The 19,027-nt window shown below is 45.4% G+C and overlaps 1 protein-coding gene across 7 annotated transcripts in view; it reads right to left on the bottom strand.

Moving 5' to 3' along the window:
* TSC22D2 (TSC22 domain family member 2) overlaps positions 1–19,027 on the bottom strand; it is a 140,186-nt gene that overhangs the window by 43,723 nt on the left and 77,436 nt on the right. For 2 of the 7 annotated variants that reach the window (XR_004540620.1, XR_004540623.1), the window contains one exon: positions 12,949–13,108. The exons of 4 other annotated variants lie outside the window; for them this stretch is intronic. The gene's annotated coding sequence lies outside the window, so the exon portion shown is untranslated. Of the gene's footprint in view, positions 1–12,352; positions 12,371–12,948; positions 13,109–19,027 lie in introns of those variants that run through there. One more of the 7 variants, XR_004540621.1, reaches the window with a different exon arrangement.

Here is a 19,027-nt window from a genome sequence, read left to right as displayed (position 1 = left end):
GCCAAGGCCATCTGCTTAGCCAACGCACAGACCAAATCATATAGCAAGAACCATTTCCATTTTGGGTAGTTACAACATTCCTGGGGACTCTTGCCAAGTAGTCCACTGCCTGTTACACACAACTAACTGTAGATCACCGCTTGAAAAGAGAAGGCCACCACTTCAAAGGAGAGCTTCACAAAAGACTCAAGTTTTTGATCCTAGACATCCTTCAGAGTAATGCTGCCCTCAACAGGGAGCATTTTCTTTGCGACGGCAACCATTAGTGAATTCACCTTAGGCAAGTTCAATCTTTCCAGTTCCTTTAAGGAAAGAGGCTAAAGGCAAGATATAGCCCTTGCTTCCTTTAACCCAGCATCAGAAAAGTTCCATTGCACCAAAATTAACTCTTGGATGGCCTCACACCCAAGTCCTGCTCTTCAGCCATGCACATAAGTTCTTCATCCCCTAAACTGTACCATTCCCTCAGGTTTTTGTAGCCTAAATGCATGACCTTGCATTTCTTAGCATTAAATTTTAGGTGCCAAATTTCAGACATTCTTCAAGGTTTGCTAGGTCTTTACTCATGTTATATACACCATAGAACAGGCTCAAGAACAGAACCTTGAAGCACACCACTAGTAAAATCCCTTTCTGAATTGACCACTACTACTACCTTCTTGTCACCTTCCACTCAATCAGTTCCTGACCCAGTCTATCACTTTGGGGCCCATCCTGAGGGGAATCAGGAAATCCAAGATGCCTGCCTCGGCAGTGATTTTAGCACCAAAAATGACCTGGGGGAGTTACACTGAAAAATAAACAGCAATTTTGGGATTGTAGAGGTTTGGGAACCTATCTATAACCCCAGAAAACCCCCAAATCAATTTTAAGTGCCCCCCTCCCGATCTGGTTTGTCAGGCTATCAGCCTGTTACTCATTGTGGCATGTTGTGTACTGGGAGCTGCAAGAATGGAAGCTGCAAAGAGCTTACAGGGAGAACCTCTGCCTCAACAAGCCTGGAATTCGAACTGCCTGTGTCTTCTGGTCTCTCAGTCCTAACAAATTGGCGGGAGACCTCAACCCACCCACCCCAAAACCGGATCAAATGCACATAAATATGGGAGAGGAACACAATTGTCCCCGATCCTGGAATAAACATACCATGCAGCCACTCAGTCTGCACTTAAGACCACTGAGGATGAACCTGGGGCGAGCACTGCTCCCAAGGGAATGGTTCCCGAGCCCCTGAACTGTTAAATGTAAGATGTCCAAGCAGGTGCACTGCAAAGCAACCTGCCCCTTGGAAGCATACCTTTGACCTCAGAGTCATCGTTCTCGTAGTCAGAGCTGTCTCACAAAGGGGATTCTCTGCAGCACTGAAAAAGCCTTGCAAACAGTAAGTGAAAAGACTGAATTTAAAATGAAAAGAAATACAAGCAGAAAATTCAAGCTCCTACTGTCTCTCTTGTAGGAAGACAACTGAGAAGTTGGACAGCCCATAGGTAAGAGAGGAGGAGCAAAAAGAATGCAAATGAAGCTCCCTACAAGAGTTCTCGCAAGAAGAGGTTGACTACCCACAGGTTCAGGAATAGAGTATCTGTTGTACTAGAAATAAAGTTGCAAGCCTGCTGCCCAGAGAGCAAGGCACAATGGAAGCATGTAAAAACTTAAAAACAAAAAGATGAAAACATCGAGCCTTGTGGAACACTATTCTTACAGCTACAGGAATATCATCTGTCCTTTAAACTTAATCACCTGGCTTTTGTGTGCCAGGAAAGTATCAAACACAAAAATACTACCAAAAACAAACCTTAACAAGGCATGTTCAACCATGTACACAGCTGATATGACCAGATGCACCAAAATTACATACAAACCACTACCAATCGAACCAAGCACATCATTTACAAGGGCAATTACCCACCCTATTGTATTACAGCAGTGTTTCTCAAGTCGTTCCTGGAGTAACCCCTTGCCAGTCAGGTTTTCAGGATATCCACAATAAATATGCAAGAAAGATTTGCATACAATGGAGGCAGTGTATGCAAATCATTCTCCATGCTTTCACTCACAAAGAGGAGAGGTATTGAAAGGTGAGTGCAACTGCCTGCTGCTTTACTATCAAGCCACATGGGAAAATTATAAAGGCATTGGGTAGTAGATAAACTCTGGGGTATAACCTCACTTGAGAACCCACTGGTTTTAAAGTGATACAGACCCCACTCATGGCAGAGGTGGGAGAGTCTGCACCCTATCCAAGTAAATGAGCAATCTAGCACACCCACTTTGTCATCTTTATCTATACTTTTGAAGGCATGAACAAAGTAAAACTGAGGCAAGACTTCCTTTGACTAAATCCACATTAGTCCTATCCAATTAAACCATAAACATATGTTGAATTATTCACTTATTTATAATAGTTGCAGAGATGTCAGGTTCACTGGTCTGTAGTTTTGCCACACCATTGGATCCCTCTTTTAAAAAAGGAAAAAGGTTGCCTATCCTTCAATCTTAAGGTACCATAGATTATAATAGGTGTCAAATTAACAGGAACACAATTTCATTTACGTTATTTCAGTATTCCAATGTGCATACCATCTGGGTCTAAGTAATTTGCTCCTCTTTAGTTTGTCAGTTTGCCCTATTATGCCTCTAGGGTCACTGAAAGACTGTTCCTCTGAATTATCACCATTATCTCTACCTGACAGGCTACTGTAATCATTTATCAGTTCAGTAGTTAATATTAATTGTGAAAGTTGTGTATAAGTTGTGAAAGGCATTATGAATAATTTAATAAGTAGAATTCCTTGTACCAAAGTTCCTATTGCACCTAAAATGTATTTTCATAAAAATAAACTATATGAAGAGGTTCACCCAAAGTGGTATTATACGACACTAGTGTTTAAGCCTGTTACATTAACGGGTGCTAGAATATATGTCTGTCTGTCTTTCTTTATTTATGTCTCTCTCCCTGCTCTTGTCTCTTTCTTCCTTTCTTTCTGTCTCTCTCCCTCCTGCTATTTTTTTCTCTCTCTCCCTGGCACCCTATGTCTGTCTGTCTTTCTTTCTGTCTTTCCCCCCACCCTACACACACTTTCCTTTGCAGAAGCAGCAGCGGTATTTCCCTTCCCCTCCAGGTCCCTGTTAAGTAGTAGCAGCATTTTCCCCCACCCCCCATTCCCTTCTATAAACCCCCCCCCCCCACTTTCCTTTGCAGAAGCAGCAGTGATATTTCCCTTCCCCTCCAGGTCCCTGCTGAAGCAATTCCCTTCTCTTACCTGAGCTGTCCTGCTCCGTTTCAGCCCCTCCCTGCGATCTGGCCTGCTCCCCCTTCCCTTCCCGCGGGCTGGCCTGCTGCGGCCGAAGATTTTTGTATTAAGTTTTTAAAAGTGCCAGTGGCGGCTCCTCTCAGCTGCTGATCCTCCTGTAAAGAGCAGCCTGCGATGGTGGCCATGAAGTCTAGTTCCAGGAGATCTCACTTCCATAAAAAGAGCTGGAACCAAAAAGAGCCTGAGCCAAAATTCTCAATATCCAGGGTGTAGAAGATTTCACTATTACTAACATTTACACTTTCTAGAGCGTACACAGTGCTGTACACTGTAATATACAATAAATGGGCCATGCTCAGATTTTGCAGAGAGAAAAGTCTCTGACCCATAAAATGATCTGCCAACAGAAGAGGAAGATGAGGGTCCACCCATTGAAGTAGAACCACAACTTTACCTGCCAACTGAGTACATCATCTACTGCCCAGGCTGTAGAGAAATAGCCCCATCATAATACTGACTGAAAAGACCTCCAGCATCATTCTGTAAGAATGGTCTGAAGCTCCAGAAACGGTAGCCCGACCATGCTCCAGAGTAGAAGAATGAACAAGTACTGAATCGCCTCTTAAGACCAGACTCCTGGAGCTGAGGATGGAAGGCACCGAGCCTCCCAACCCGACAGCCCGGGATGTTTGGTGACCATGAGCTAGTCCAGCAAAGACCGAGGCATGCCTTTGAAAAGAGAAATCTCACTGAGCCACCAAATCATACAGAGCGATGCATGAGGAGCCTACCTAATAATTGGAGCCCTGAGATACCGGGAACCACTGGAACAAAAGCGACTGCTGTAGTGTTATAATGGGAAAGCAAGCCAAAGTTCCCAGTGGAGTCAGCAACATGGGTCCTAGAACCTGTACAGAATCCCATACTCTTGGTCATGGTGACCGAAGAAGAATACAAACCTGAGACTGTGACCCATCGCCCTAGTCTCTGGGAAGAAACACATTTCTCTTCTATATGAATAAAAACATCTCCCCGATATACCTATAAATAGTACAGGAGAAAAGAGCGCTGTGGAAATTTGAAGATTCACGTCCAAAGAACTGAGGAAAAGAAACCACCCTTTTCGTGTCAGTCAAATGGCCCGACTGGAAGACGTCCGAATCAAGCAGTCAGTCAAGAAGAAATTAGGTGAATCGCCTGGTAGTGCCAAAATGGTACCATTGCCCACATTTTCTAAAATGTTCGTGAAGCCTTGGGTAGGCGAAATGGCATGTGCCAAAACCAAAAGCGCTGCTCCAAGAGAGGCAAGCAAACCTAGTGCCGATTCAGAGTCCATAGTGAAAATGTAAATATTCTCCCAGTTTTTCTGCGGAAATGTGTAACCCTGAGAAACTAATTCAGCAGAATGGGATCCAGCCTGCCCAATGCCCCCGTCTTGGGCACCATGCAGTAAGTGGAACAACGTCCCTTAGTTCCAGAAGAACAACAAGCACTGCCCTGAGGACCAGTAACACTTAAAAGGGAAACACAAAACATAGAGACTCCAAGAACGAATTGGAAACCTGAGGAGGATGCAAAGTTGCAAGCATCCTGAAAAATGTTCACAGCCCCCTGACCTGACATTATAACATCTTCTCCTTCATGAGAAAGCCTGAAGAGTCATTGGAAGAAGTCAAGATCCCCTCAGAATGAAGTGCAGAAGGTCAGGAAATGGCAGGAATAGAACTGTAGGATCTGTAGGAAGAAAGAAATTCTCCTAGGAAAAATCAAGTTTCGCAATGTAAAGAGGAGTAATCTGGAACCATGAAAACAGTACGAACTCCATGCAACATGAGCGAAATACGTATGTCCGTTAAAGTGAATACGTACTAGACGCAATTAAGATGCTGAATCTACTGCCCCGTGGAAAACAGCAGCATCCTAACAGATATCAGACAAAGCTCATATCGCTGAGAGCTTCAGGGATGAGGCTAACAGCCACATAGCGCGTGCTCCTCCGCGGGTTTGATAGAATAGGTAACTGGCTCCTGGTTAGAAGGAGCTGCACAGCCCTTCCGTCTGGTCGGGGGGGTCTGTCTAGCATGTGCCATGAGAAGATGGCGACAGGAGAAACCAGCATGATAAGAATGGAAATCTGAAGTCCAGGCCCCCTCAGAAATAGAGAAAGAGAGTCCTGGCCGCAGGAAGATGCGAAGTGTCATTATGCCCATAGAGACAGCCCGAACTTGGAAACTGTTAGTACTACCTTTAGACATATATATCCTATGCCACTACTAGACACATGTAGCGCAGCACAGAGGCCCAAATAAGAAGGACAGTTACCAACAGACAAAGGCTCAATCTGCAGGGACCCCAAGAGAGACAATGAGATACCCGTGTGAAATACAGGCCACTATCTTACTGCTGATCTCACTGTACCGTGAGGTGCCGTATGTCGACCCAGTCCGGAGACAAACTGAGACTGGGTGACCTAGCACAGATCAGAGTCTCTCTGGTAATCCCCTTGTGTGCTAAACCCAGAGTCCGATTAAACTAGCAGCTTCCTTCAAGGGAATACAGCAGGAACACAGCCATAGACATATAAATCTGCCTAAGCTTGTCCCAAAGCTGGTGAAACACGAACAACTTGTCTGAACCGGAAAGGAGAGAAGTCAGCTGTAAATAAACTACTGGAACGCTGCAGCTCTCCTGCCATCGCCGGAGACCCAACCGCACGCCTGATGCTCGCTGACACGTGGCCACTGCATCAACGCTCCTAGAAACATAGTCGGAATCAAGCCCTGCAAAATTTACCCTGCTGCGGCCTGCATAGAAAGAAAATCAGACTTGGGGAATAACCAGAAGAATGGTGCGGTACTTCCCACAGCGCCAGAAAAAACATATCCCGTCTCATGCGCGCTGCTATAAACTGGCACCTGCACAATCAGCTGCACATGGCCGTGAAAAACACCGACGAAAGAGAGCCTCAGAATAAACAGGACTACTACTGCTGCACTGAAACCCAACAAGGAGAACAAGTGCGAGCATGAAATCGCACCGCTACTGCCACGTGCATGCAAAGAGCGGGAAAGTCCCGGCTCCCTCAACGGATTTCTAGTTATAAAACTTAGCCTCAATAAAATATCCATTCCTTAAATGTACGATGACCGAACCCACAGTACTAAGACTCCCAAACAGAACCTGAAGTTCAAACAAAAGTAAAAAACAGACATACTCACAAGCTTGTTGTTAGGGCCGGTTGAAGCCAGTTAGAGACAGTAGTGCAGCAAAAACAGGGCAGAATGTAGCAACTGTCGTCTCTTTTTTTTTTTTTAAACAGAGAAGGGAAAGAAGAAAAAATTGAGACCCAGTCAGACCCTCTAGCAATGGAGGGAGGGTGAGGCAGGGACCTGGGGGGGCCCAGGTGTAACCCCTAAAGCAGGCACCGTTCAGCCGGACACCCCTGTCTCACTGAAGAGAAAATCTCAACAGGAGAAATAGCATTGCCAGCTCACTGAAGAGAAACCTCAACAGGAGAAAATAACTAGCCAGAATCCAGGAGCTAGTTGAATAGTGGCCACACCTGCTGGGAGATAGAGCATAGTGGAGATACAGGAGGAGTGCCAGCCAATAGGACCACCTGTTAATCAGTTTCTCTATCTCCGCTTGCTGGTAGATGTGTGCTATCCCATTGGTCTCTGGATTCATCTGCTGCTGTTGCTAGGGAAAAGCTGTTAGGATGGGAGGACATAAGAGAAGTGGAAAAACTATGGTCTAAGCTGAAAAAAGCAATAAAAATAGCTACTGACTTATGTGAAGAAAATACTGTAAATAAAAACAAGAGAAAAAGGAAACCGATATGGTTCTCTAAATTAGTGGTGGAGAAAATAAAGGCAAAAGAGTTGGCGTTTGTGAAATATTAAAAAACTCAAGATGAGTACAGAAAACTACCAGGAGAAACTGGAAAGAAGCAAAAGGGCATGTGGAAGAGCAAATGGCTAAAAATGTAAAAAAGTGATACATTTTTTCAGATATATTAGTGAAAGGAGGAAGATGAAAAATGGAATTGCAAGACTAAAAGTTGCTATGAACTGATAGGTGGAGAGTGATGAGGAAAAAGCAAACATGCTGAATAAATACTTCTGTTCTGTCTTCAAGGAAGAAAAAAAAAAAAAACTGGAGAAGGAGAGAGACTATCTGGCAAAATTACACATAAGAATGACGTAGAAACCAATGCCATTCACGGTAGAAAGTGTTTATAACAACTTCAAAAATTGAAGGTGTACAAAGCAATGGGACCAGATGGGATCCATCCCAGGATTATCGAGGGAACTCAGAGAGGTTCTGACGGGTCCTATTAAAAGATTTGTTCAACAAATCTTTGGAGATGGGAGTGGTTCCTGGGGATTGGAGAAGAGCTGATGTGGTCCCTATTCACAAAAAGTGGTTGCAGAGATGAAGCAGGAAACTAGACCAGTAAGCTTTACTTCAGTTATTGGAAAAATAATGGAAGCATTGCTGAAAGAAAGGATAGTGAAATTCCTAGAATCTAATGGGTTACAGGATCTAAGGCAACATGGTTTTACTAAAGGTAATTGTGCCAAATGAATCTGATTGAATTTTTTGATTGGGTGACTAGAGAATTGGATCAAGGACACATGCTAGATGTAATTTACTTAGATTTCAGCAAAGCCTTCGACACAGTTCCTCTTAGGAGGCTCCAGAGCAAACATGACGGACTAAAGATAGGACCCTAATTGATGAACTAGATTAGAAACTGGTCAATGGACAGACGCCAGAGGGTGGTGGTTAATGGAATTCGCTCAGAGGAAGGAAAGGTGAATAGTGGAGTCCCTCAAGGTTCGGTGCTAGGGTCAGGGCAAGGGTAAGGGCCAAGTCAGAGAAGCACACATCCTGGAGATAAATGCATGGCTACGTAGATGATGTCGAGAGCATTTTGTCTTCCTGGACCATGGGATGATTTTCCAAGGGCTGTTGAGCAAGGATGGTTTACTTCTATCAAAGAAGGTAATAAGTGTCTTCGGCGGCAGGCTGGCTAATCTACTGAATAGGGCTTTAAACTGCAAGTGATGGGGCAGGGTGATCAAAGCCACCGGGTGAGTATAAGCCCTCAAGTAAATCACTGAATACCTCTACATGGATGGGAAAAGGGGACAATGTCTGAAAAGCAGTATATACTAATGTTCGAAGAATGGGAAACAAAATTCTGGATCTAGAAGCAGTGATAGAAGAAGATGAGTTTGATATAGTGGCGATCACAGAGACACAGTTCACGGAAACCATGACTGGGATGTAGTTATACTGGGCTATAATCTGTTCAGGGAAAGACAGGGTAGGAAGAAAAGGAGGGGGAGTAGCGTGATATGCTAAAGATCATATTAAAGCCACACAATTGCAGGATCTGCAGGGCAAGGAAGAGGCACTGTGGAATTTAGAAAGAGGGCATGAAATATATTTACATTGGTGTGAAATATAGGCCTCCTTCACAGACGGAAATGGACAGAAATTTAATAGTAGACATTTAGAATATATCTAAAAAAAGGGGAAGTTTTGCTAATAGGTGATTTTAACATGCAGGATGTTGATTTGGGTATCCCTATTGCAGGATCTTCTAGAAGTAGGGAGATCTTAGATTCTCTACAAGGAGAATCTAATCTAATCTTTAGTTTATATACCAGGTCATCTCCCGGAGTTCGACTCAGTTTACAAGTGGTCAACTGTTCCAGCAGTTGGTAATGGAACCCACACGGGATGGGGTCATACTGGACTTAGTGTTTACAATAGGGGAAAGTGTTTTTGATGTTATAGTAGGTGATCATCTGGAATTCAGTGATCACTACATGGTACATTTTAATATTAAGACGGGTATAGAGAGGGCTCATTCAAAAGTAAAGGTTCTAGACTTTAAAAAAAACTAACTTTGTTCGGATGGGAGATTACATAAAGGAATTGTTGACTGGATGGGAATGTCTGGAAGGAGTAGAAATGCAGTGGGCAAAACTGAAAGGAGTTATTGTAAAGAGCAACAAATTTTTTTGTGAGACAAGTAAAAGGAAAATGTGGCTGCTTTTGTTCTCAAAAGTAGAAGCTGAGAAGGTAAAGAATAAGAGGCTAACTTTCATAAACTACAAAAGATCACAGAAAGAGGGAGATAGGCAAAAATATCTGGAAAAGTTAATTAAGGCTGGTCAAGAAATCAGGAAAGCAAAGATGCAAATGGAAGAAAAAACAGCCAACATGGTAAAATGGGGAGACAAAACTTTTTTTTTTTTTTTAAAGATATATCAGTGATAGGAATAAGTAAAAACGTGGCATTGTGAGACTCCAAAGTGAAGGGGAGGAATATGTAGAAGCTGATAAAGAAAAGGCCGAATTGCTTAACAAATATTTCTGTTCTGTGTTCACGGCTGAAGATCTGGGAGTGGGACCGCAGAAGACATATGTGAATAGGGATGATGGAGTGGTAGACCCCAATCAATTTTTAGAGGGTTGTGTTCGTGAGGAACCAACTAAATTAAAAGATAGACAAAGCAACGGGACTGGATGGTGTACATCCGAGGGTGCTAAAGGAGCTTAGAGAAGTTCTGGTGGCTCCACTGACTGACCTTATCAATGCTTCTCTAGAGTCGAGAGTGGTACCGGAGGACTAGAGAAGGGTGGATGTGGTCCCTCTATATAAAAGTGGAAGTAAGGAAGAAGTAGGGAATTACAGACCAGAACGTCTGTGGTATGCAAATTAATGGAAACATTTTTTAAACAGAGAATGGTGAAGGTTCTGGAATCCAGTGGATTGCAGGACCAGAGGCAACATGGATTCACTAGAGGTATTGTCAGACAAATCTGATCAATTTCTTTGACTGGGTGACCAGAGAATTGAATAGAGGGAGTGCGCTTGATGCGATATATTTAGATTTTAGCAAAGCCTTTAACAGTGTACCACACAGACGGATAATAAATAAACTGAGTGCTCTCGGTATGGGCCCCAAACTGACAGACAGGGTCAGGAACTGATTAAGTGGAAGGTAACAGAGGGTAGTGGTCAATGGAGATCACTCATAGGAAAGGGATATTACTAGTGGTGTGCCTTAGGGTGTAGTTCTTGGACCTGTTCTTTTTAACATTTTTATAAGCGATATTGCTGAAGGGCTGTCAGGTAAGATTTGCCTCTTTACGGATGATACCAAAATCTGCAGTAGACACCCCAGATAGTGTGAATGACATGAAGAAAGAACTAGCGAAGCTTGAAAAATTGTCAAAAATTTGGCAGCTAAAATTTAATGCTAAGTAATGTAAGGTCATGCATTTGGGCTGCAAAAACCAAAAGGAACTGAACAGTTTAGTGGGTAAAGAACTTATGTGCTAGAAGGATGCTAGGGTGCATGGTATGGCCAGTAAGAAAAAGGAGGTATTGACGCCCCTGTATAAGACTGTGGCGAGACTTAATTTAGAATATTGTGTACAATTCTGGAGGCTGCATCTTCAAAAAGATATAAAAAGGATGGAGTCGACCCAGAGGAAGGCTACTAAAATGGTGTGTGGTCTTCATCATAAGGCATATAGGGACAGACTTAAAGATCTCAATATGTATACTTTAGAGCAGGGGTAGGGAACTCCGGTCCTCGAGAGCCGTATTCAAGTCGGATTTTCAGGATTTCCCCAATGAATATACATGAGATCTATTTGCATGCACTGCTTTCAATGCATATTCATTGGGGAAATCCTGAAAACCTGACTGGAATATGGCTCTTGAGGACCGAAGTTCCCTACCCCTGCTTTAGAGGAAAGGTGGGAGAGGGGAAATGAGACATAGGGGAAAGTTTGGCGCAGTGGTTAAAGCAAAAACAAACACTGTGGATACAGATGTTCTGGAGATAATATATTAAACACTGACAAATAAAACCATGAAAATTCAATTAAAAAAAGTACAATGATAAAAAATACTTCCCATTTTTCTTTGTTGTGCTGCAGTGGTTAAAGCTACAGCCTCAGCACCCTGAGGTTGTGGGTTCAAACCCACGCTGCTCCTTGTGACCCTGGGCAAGTCACTTAATCCCCCCATTGTCCCAAGTACATTAGATAGATTGTGAGCCTGCCAGGACAGATAGAGAAAAATACTTGAGTACCTGAATAAATTCATGTAAACTGTTCTGAGCTCCCCTGGGAGAATGGAATAGAAAATTGAATGAATAAATAAATAAATACCTATGTGGCATAAATGTGAATGAGTCGAATCTCTTTCAATTGAAAGGAAGTTCTGGAATGAGAGGGCATAGGATGAAGCTAAGAGGTGATAGGCTCAGAAGTAAGCAAAGGAAATACTTTTTTACAGTCTCCTGGAAGAAGTTGTGGCAACAGACTGTGTCTGAATTCAAGAAGGCATGAGATAGGCACATGGGATCTCTGAGAAAGAGATAATAGTTACTGCGGATGGACAGACTAGATGGTCCCATTTGGCATTTATCTGCCATCATATTTCTATGTTTCTAAACATCAATAGTTAGCTTTCTCTTAAATTACCTGCATTCAATCTATCAACAACCAAGTCACCTTAAAGGCAGCAAACAAGGTTCTCAAAGCTACATTTAAGGATTTTCATTATAACCTTAATCTGGGTTCTTTAAATCTAATACACTGAAAATTTTTCATGTTTTAAAGACCTACCCCATAAGATACGAACCAAGTATAAGTACACTGCCTTAGATAATCTGAGATCAATATACTTTATACAGAGGCTGCTTGTACTAAATTTCCAGACACTGACAGAAATATACCTATGTTGAGGTAATCTGGATCAATTATAACCTAAAAGATATCAGAAGTATATTGATTTTGGACAGGCCATATCACCTTTTTGTGCATTACAGAGATCCCTTTATCACAGTTTGATTTCCTTCTCTATGATGAATGGCATTGAAAGAAAATATTAAAAGAAACTGGTTGAGTAAATAAAATGAAAGAGAAAAATTAAATAGCACTAAAAGAAAATGATTTTAAACTCCTTTTAATCACTTTTAGACCTCAAACTTGTCACATATTCTTCATCCTTATTTTTCACCATTTACAAAGGTAACCAACTTGGGAACACACAAGGAGCCACAGAACTTTAGGATTTTTAATTTCTGTTCAATAAAGAAAAAAGTAGCTTAGCAAGCAGCAAAATACTACCACATTTATACTTTTACATATATTTTCTTGTTTTGAAAACAAGTAAAAAAATTGATTGGGCTTTTTTTCCCCATCAAATCAGCTTTTTAAGTTAGAATTCATTGAAGCTGATGTACTAAAATTTATTCATAGATGGGGCCTAAGCACAAAATGCCCATCTTTGTGGAAATCTTTACAAGTAGTCTATTGACAAAAGTTTATTCAAATTATTTAAAACACAACAGAACAATTTTTTCTTCAACTATCACATAACTACCCCTTTGCACAACTACTAGCAAACAAAAAATACCCCACAGACACACCTGTTGATAGGTATGGTCTTTTATAAGAGCCCCACAATTTTCACATGCAATTTTTCTATGCCTCTGTAGAACCCCCACCCCCAAGGGGCCACTGACTGGCAAGAAATTGTGGGTTTGTACATCAGCTTCATTGTATGCTAGTGACAATTTCTCATGAACTGAACCCCCCTCCCCCACAGAAAACAATGACTATGTACGATATACAGAAAAACTAATCCAGTGCATCTTACCAATTTTCTCATCTGATGAGACCCCTTGTGGCCAACATTCAGTTCTTAGTGGCTAGAACAACCCTCCAACCATACTGAGGGCATCACAACTTTAGACATTCTCCATGCGATCAATTTTATGTCACATTCCTCCTCCGAAGCTGTTCTCTAAAAAAAAGTTCTAGTACAGCATTAAAGTAAATGTTTTAACCAACTTTCCTTAAAGTTGAAACAAAAAATATTGTTCTAAGTCTAGTAGAATTTTTATTAGAAACAGCAAACAAATTACTTACTGTTTATTAAATGTCAATTGTTTAAGTACATTTAACATTTTACTTCAGTTCACAGTAAGAAACTGAGCCATATTTGAACTTTTATCATAACAGTACTGTTTCATAACAGACTGAAAAGCAATGTTACTTACCGTAACAGTTGTTATCCAGGGACAGCAGGCAGCTATTCTCACTAATGGGTGACGTGATCCAACGGAGCCCCGATGCGGACGCTTCTTTGAAGAAAAACTCGAAGTTTCAAGTCGCCCGCACCGCACATGCGCGAGTGCCTTCCCGCCCAGACCAGGGCGCGTCTCCTCAGTTCAGATAGCTAGCAGAGAAACCAACCCAGGGGAGGTGGGTGGGACGTGAGAATAGCTGCCTGTTGTCCCTGGATAACAACTGTTACGGTAAGTAACATTGCTTTATCCCAGGACAAGCAGGCAGGTATTCTCACTAATGGGTGACCTCCAAACTAACCAGAATGGGATGGTGGGAGAGTTGGCAACTTAGGAGAATAAATTTTGCAATACAGTTTGGCCAAACTGTCCATCCCGTCTGTAAAAAGTATCCAGACAGTAGTGTGAAGTGAAGGTATGAACCGAGGACCAAGTGGCAGCTTTACAAATCTCCTCAATCGGCGTTGATCTGAGGAAAGCTACAGAAGCTGCCATCGCTCTGACCTTATGGGCTGTGATTTTTCTGTCAAGGGGCAATCCAGCCTGGGCATAGCAGAATGAGATGCAAGCCGCCATCCAGTTAGAGATGGTGCGCTTAGAAACAGGGCGTCCCAACTTGTTCGGATCAAAGGAGATGAAAAGTTGAGGAGCAGTTCTGTGAGGCTTGGTTCGTTCTAGGTAGAAGGCTAAAGCACGCTTACAGTCCAGAGTATGCAGGGCAGATTCTCCAGGGTGAGAATGTGGCTTCGGGAAGAACACTGGAAGCACAATGGATTGGTTGAGATGAAATTCTGAGACAACTTTAGGAAGGAATTTCAGGTGCGTGCAGAGAACCACCTTGTCATGACGGAATACTGTAAAAGGTGGGTCCGCAACCAAGGCTTGTAGCTCACTCACTCTTCGGGCAGAAGTGAGGCCAATGAGAAACACCACTTTCCAAGTGAGATACTTCAGGTGAGCCTTGTGAAGAGGTTCAAATGGAAGCTTCATAAGTTGTGAAAGAACAACACTGAGGTCCCAAAACACCGGAGGCGGTTTGAGGGGAGGATTGACATGGAACAGTCCTTTCATGAATCTGGAAACTACAGGATGAGCAGATAGAGGTTTCCCTTGAAGAGGCTGATGGAAAGCAGTGATTGCACTGAGGTGGACTCATATCGAGGAGGACTTGAGGCCAGAATGAGACAGGTGCAAAAGATAGTCCAAAACTGAAGACAAGGAGGAGTGTTGAGGCTCCTGGCGCTGGGAGATACACCAAACAGAGAATCTAGTCCATTTCTGGTGGTAGCATTGTCTAGTAGCGGGCTACCGTGAAGCTTCCAGGACGTCCCTCACTGGTTGGGAAAACTGGAGAGGGATTACATTGAGAGGAACCAAGCTGTCAGGTGTAGAGACTGCAGGTTGGGGTGAAGCAGAGATCCCTGATGCTGTGTAAGCAGAGAAGGAAAAACTGGCAGGAGGTATAGCTCCCTGCTGCTGAGTTGGAGTAGAAGGGAGTACCAAGGTTGCCTGGGCCACCGTGGCGCAATCAGGATCATGGTGGCATGGTCTGACTTCAGCTTGAGCAGAGTCTTTTGAATGAGAGGAAATGGAGGAAACGCATATAGAAAGCGATTCGTCCAGTCCAGGAGGAATGCATCTGCCTCAAAGCGCTGAGGGGTGTAAATCCTGGAGCAGAAGTGAGGCAGTTTGAAGTTATGGGGGGCTGCAAAGAGGTCTATCTGAGGCGTTCCCCACAGGGAGAAGATGTGATGAAGGGGTGTGGAGTTGAGATTCCACTTGTGAGGTTGCAAGAGACGGCTTAAGCTGTCTGCTAAGGCATTGTCCGCCTCCTGAATGTAGACTGCTCTGAGGAAGGTGTTGTTGCGAGTCGCCCAATCCCACACCTTCAGAGCTTCCTGGCAGAGGGAGGTCGATCCCGTGCCTCCCTGCTTGTTCACATAGTACATGGCGACCTGGTTGTCTGTGCGAATGAGGACAACCTGGTCGCGAAGGAGATGTTGAAAGGTCTGGAGAGCGTTGAAGATCACCCTGAGTTCCAGGAGATTGATGTGGCACTGGCGGTCCGCGCTGGTCCAGTAACCCTGGGTGTGGAGGCCATCCAGATGAGCCCCCCAGGCATAAGTCGAAGAGTCGGTCATGAGGACTTTCTGATGGCGTGGGGTTTGGAACAACAAACCTCTGGAGAGATTGGAGGATAGCATCCACCAGCGAAGAGACTGTTGCAGAGCAGGAGTGACCTGGATGTGTTGAGTCAGGGGGTCGGACGTCTGGGACCACTGAGACGCCAAGGTCCACTGAGGGGTCCTGAGGTGAAGTCTGGCAAACGGAATCACATGTACTGTAGAGGCCATGTGGCCTAGCAGGACCATCATCTGTCTCGCCAGGATGGACGGGCAAGAGGACACTGAGTGGCAGAGATGAAGCAGAGCCTCCATGCGAGGGGGAGGGAGGAACGCTCGGAGCTTAGTAGTATCCAGAATCGCCCCGATGAAGGGGAGAGTCTGGGAAGGCTGTAGATGGGATTTTGGGAAGTTTATCTCGAATCCCAGATGTTGTAGAAACCAAATTGTCTTCTGAGTCGCGAGGGCGACTCCTTGAGACATGGAATCCTTGATGAGCCAGTCGTCCAGGTAAGGGAACACCTGGAGGCCGTGGTTCCTGAGTGCAGCGGCTACCACTACCAGGCACTTGGTGAAGATTCTGGGGGATGAGGCCAGGCTGAAGGGGAGCACTTGGTATTGTAGATGAAGATTTCCCACCCGGAATCTGAGAAATTGGCGGGAGGCCGGATGAATGGGGATGTGAGTGTAGGCCTCCTTCAGATCCAGAGAGCATAACCAATCGTTGAGCATCCTGAAGTCCAAGATGGGTCGCAGATCGCCCGTCTTCTTCGGAACAAGGAAGTACCGGAAGTAAAACCCTTTGTTCTGTTGGTCCCGAGGGACTGGCTCGACAGCCCCAAGCTGCAGCAAAGCCTGGGCTTCCTGAAGAAGAAGGGCGGTCTGAGTCAAGTTGGAAGGATATTCTCTTGGAGGATGTATCGGAGGGACCTGGTGGAATTGAAGGAAGTATCTCTCCTTGACGATGGAGAGGACCCAGAGGTCGGTGGTGATTAACGTCCATCGATGGAAAAAATGATGGATGCGACCTCCAATAGGTGGAATCACTGAAAATGGCAGAGCGACAGAGGTTATGCTCTCTTTGAGACAGTCAAAAGGGCTGAGAAGCCTTAGGGACAGCAGATGGTTGAGGCTTTTGCTGATGTTTCTGCGGATGCTGCCTCTTTACAGGCAGTCGGATGGAGGGAGCTTGTTTCGGGAGGTAACACCGCTGGTAGATCAACGGTGGGCGTGATTGACGAGGAGGAGCAGGCCTGGGCTTCGGACGCAAGATGGACTGGAAGGACTTCTCATAGTCTGAGAGCTTCTGGGTTACCGCCTCGATGGATTCATCAAAGAGGTCTGAGCCGGCACATGGAACATTGGCAAGCCTGGGGTCCATGTCGATGGTCCGCAGCCAGGCCAGCCGACGCATGGCCACCGAACATGCTGCGGTCCGAGCCGCCAGCTCGAAGGCATCGTAGGAGGATTGCATAAGCTGTACCCGAAGTTGGGATAACGAGGCCAGCGCCTCCTGGTATTCGAACTGAGCCCTAGGATCCACGTAGGGCATAAACTTCTGGAGTACGGACAAAAGAAACTCCAAATATGTTGTGAAATGGAAGTTGTAGTTCAGAACTCTCGAGGCCATCATGGAGTTCTGGTAAACTCTCCTGCCGAACCGGTCCATGGTCTTTCCCTCTCTACTAGGTGGGACGGAGGCGTAGACCTGGGAGGGATGGGACCGCTTCAGTGAGGACTCCACCAAAAGGGATTGGTGGGAAAGCTGTGAGCCGTCGAACCCCTTACGGTGGACAGTGCGGTATCTGGTGTCCAATTTACTCGGCACTGCAGGGATAGAATAAGGTGTCTCGAGGCACCGTGTGAAGGTTTGGTCCAGCAGCTTGTGTAAGGGAAGCTTGATGGATTCCGCAGGTGGTTGAGGGAGGCGCATAGACTCGAGGTATTCTTTCGAGAATTGGACCCCGTATCCAGGGGAATGTCCATGTCATTGGCCATCTGTCGAAAGAATGAGGAGAAGGACAGTTGGTCGGCTGTTGCAGGGCCCCGGGACGGGCTCGATGAGGTTGAGGCCTCCGGATCCATGGGGAACAGGGATCAAGCAGGTGAGAGAGATCCCATCGTGTCCTCGAGCTCTGGCATCGGTGGAGGAGTAGTAGTCGGTGGCGAATACTCCAGGAATGCTTGCTTCCGATGAGGCGAAGCCTGCCTGGACGAGTGCCTCGATCGGTGATGCGGACTGTGTCAAGGGGTCGACCTCAATGGGTGAGGCGAGTAGGTCTTCGCTGAGGCCCCCAGGTAGCGGATGGGGCTGGAAGCGGTCGATCGAAGCAGGGGTGATTGCTGTAGAGGCTCGAACCCCGTCGGGGTGATCGGCTCCAATGGAGGCATTTGCAAAGACTCTGCTCCTTGCATCGATGGAATCGGCTCCAACAGAGGTATTCAGAAAGACTCTGCTCCTTGTATCGAGTGAATCAGCTCCAATGGAGGCACTCGCAAAGACTCTGCTCCTTGCATCGAGTGTATCGGTTCCAATGGAGGCATGGACAAAGACTCTGCTCCTTGCGATGCATGCGTTGTTGCCAGACCAGACACTCGCAGAGACTCTGCTCCCTGTTGAGTTTGTTCCCCGCTGCAGCACTGGAGGGGGCTCGACCCTGCGGGAGGCCTCCACGTGCCCAGGCTGGATTTGGGAAAGAAGCAGAGGCCCCATTGTGGTAAAGAGCTCGATAAATTGCTTCTGTAACATGGTCTGGAACGAGGCCGGCAAGGATGGATCTGCATCTGAAATGGGACCACCTGCACGGGCCTCGCGTTCCCTCAGAGCAGTGTGTGAGTGCTTGGACTTGGCCTTAGGCACTTTTAACACTACTGGGGGAATGGGCTGCTGGGCTACCTGACGTGAGGAGGTTGAGGAAGGCATCGCAGCAGGCGCTGGAGTCTGAGCCGGGACAAACGAGGTGGGCTTGATGAGACTCGGTGCCGCAGAGGTGGTAGGCTGTGGAGTTGCGGATGATGTCGAAGATCCCTTTGTGGTCGATGGCTCCGTCGAGGACTCCATGAACAGCAATTCCCACAAGACGCAATGGCGCTTGAAAGCACGTGCGGTGAGTGTGGAGCAAGGCCGGCACGATTTCGGAAGATGTTCAGGCCCAAGACACCGAACACAGCGTTGATGAGGGTCCATTAGCAAAATCGCGCGCTGGCACTTTTTAAAACCGGTGATAGGCCGGGACATAGGCTGAAAAAGCTCCACCGCAAGATCGAAGCCACGGGGCTGCGGCCACATGGCCTGCCCTGTCGAACGGAACGATGAAATTTTTTTTAAAAAAAAATAAAACACAACGAAAGTCAGCAATTAGGATCAAATAAAACCAAAACCGCGGACTTAGAAGGCACAAGTGAAGAAAATTTCACGCAGAGGGTCGAAGACGAACTTCTCGGCTCCGCAGAAAAGTAAGAACTGAGGAGACGTGCCCTGGTCTGGGCGGGAAGGCACTCACACATGCGCGGTGCGGGCGACTCG

This window comes from Geotrypetes seraphini, chromosome 9 (genome assembly GCF_902459505.1).
Source record: "Geotrypetes seraphini chromosome 9, aGeoSer1.1, whole genome shotgun sequence".
NCBI lineage: Eukaryota > Metazoa > Chordata > Amphibia > Gymnophiona > Dermophiidae > Geotrypetes > Geotrypetes seraphini.
Note: the sequence above shows the minus strand (reverse complement) of the source record. Positions and strands in the feature narration are given on the sequence as shown.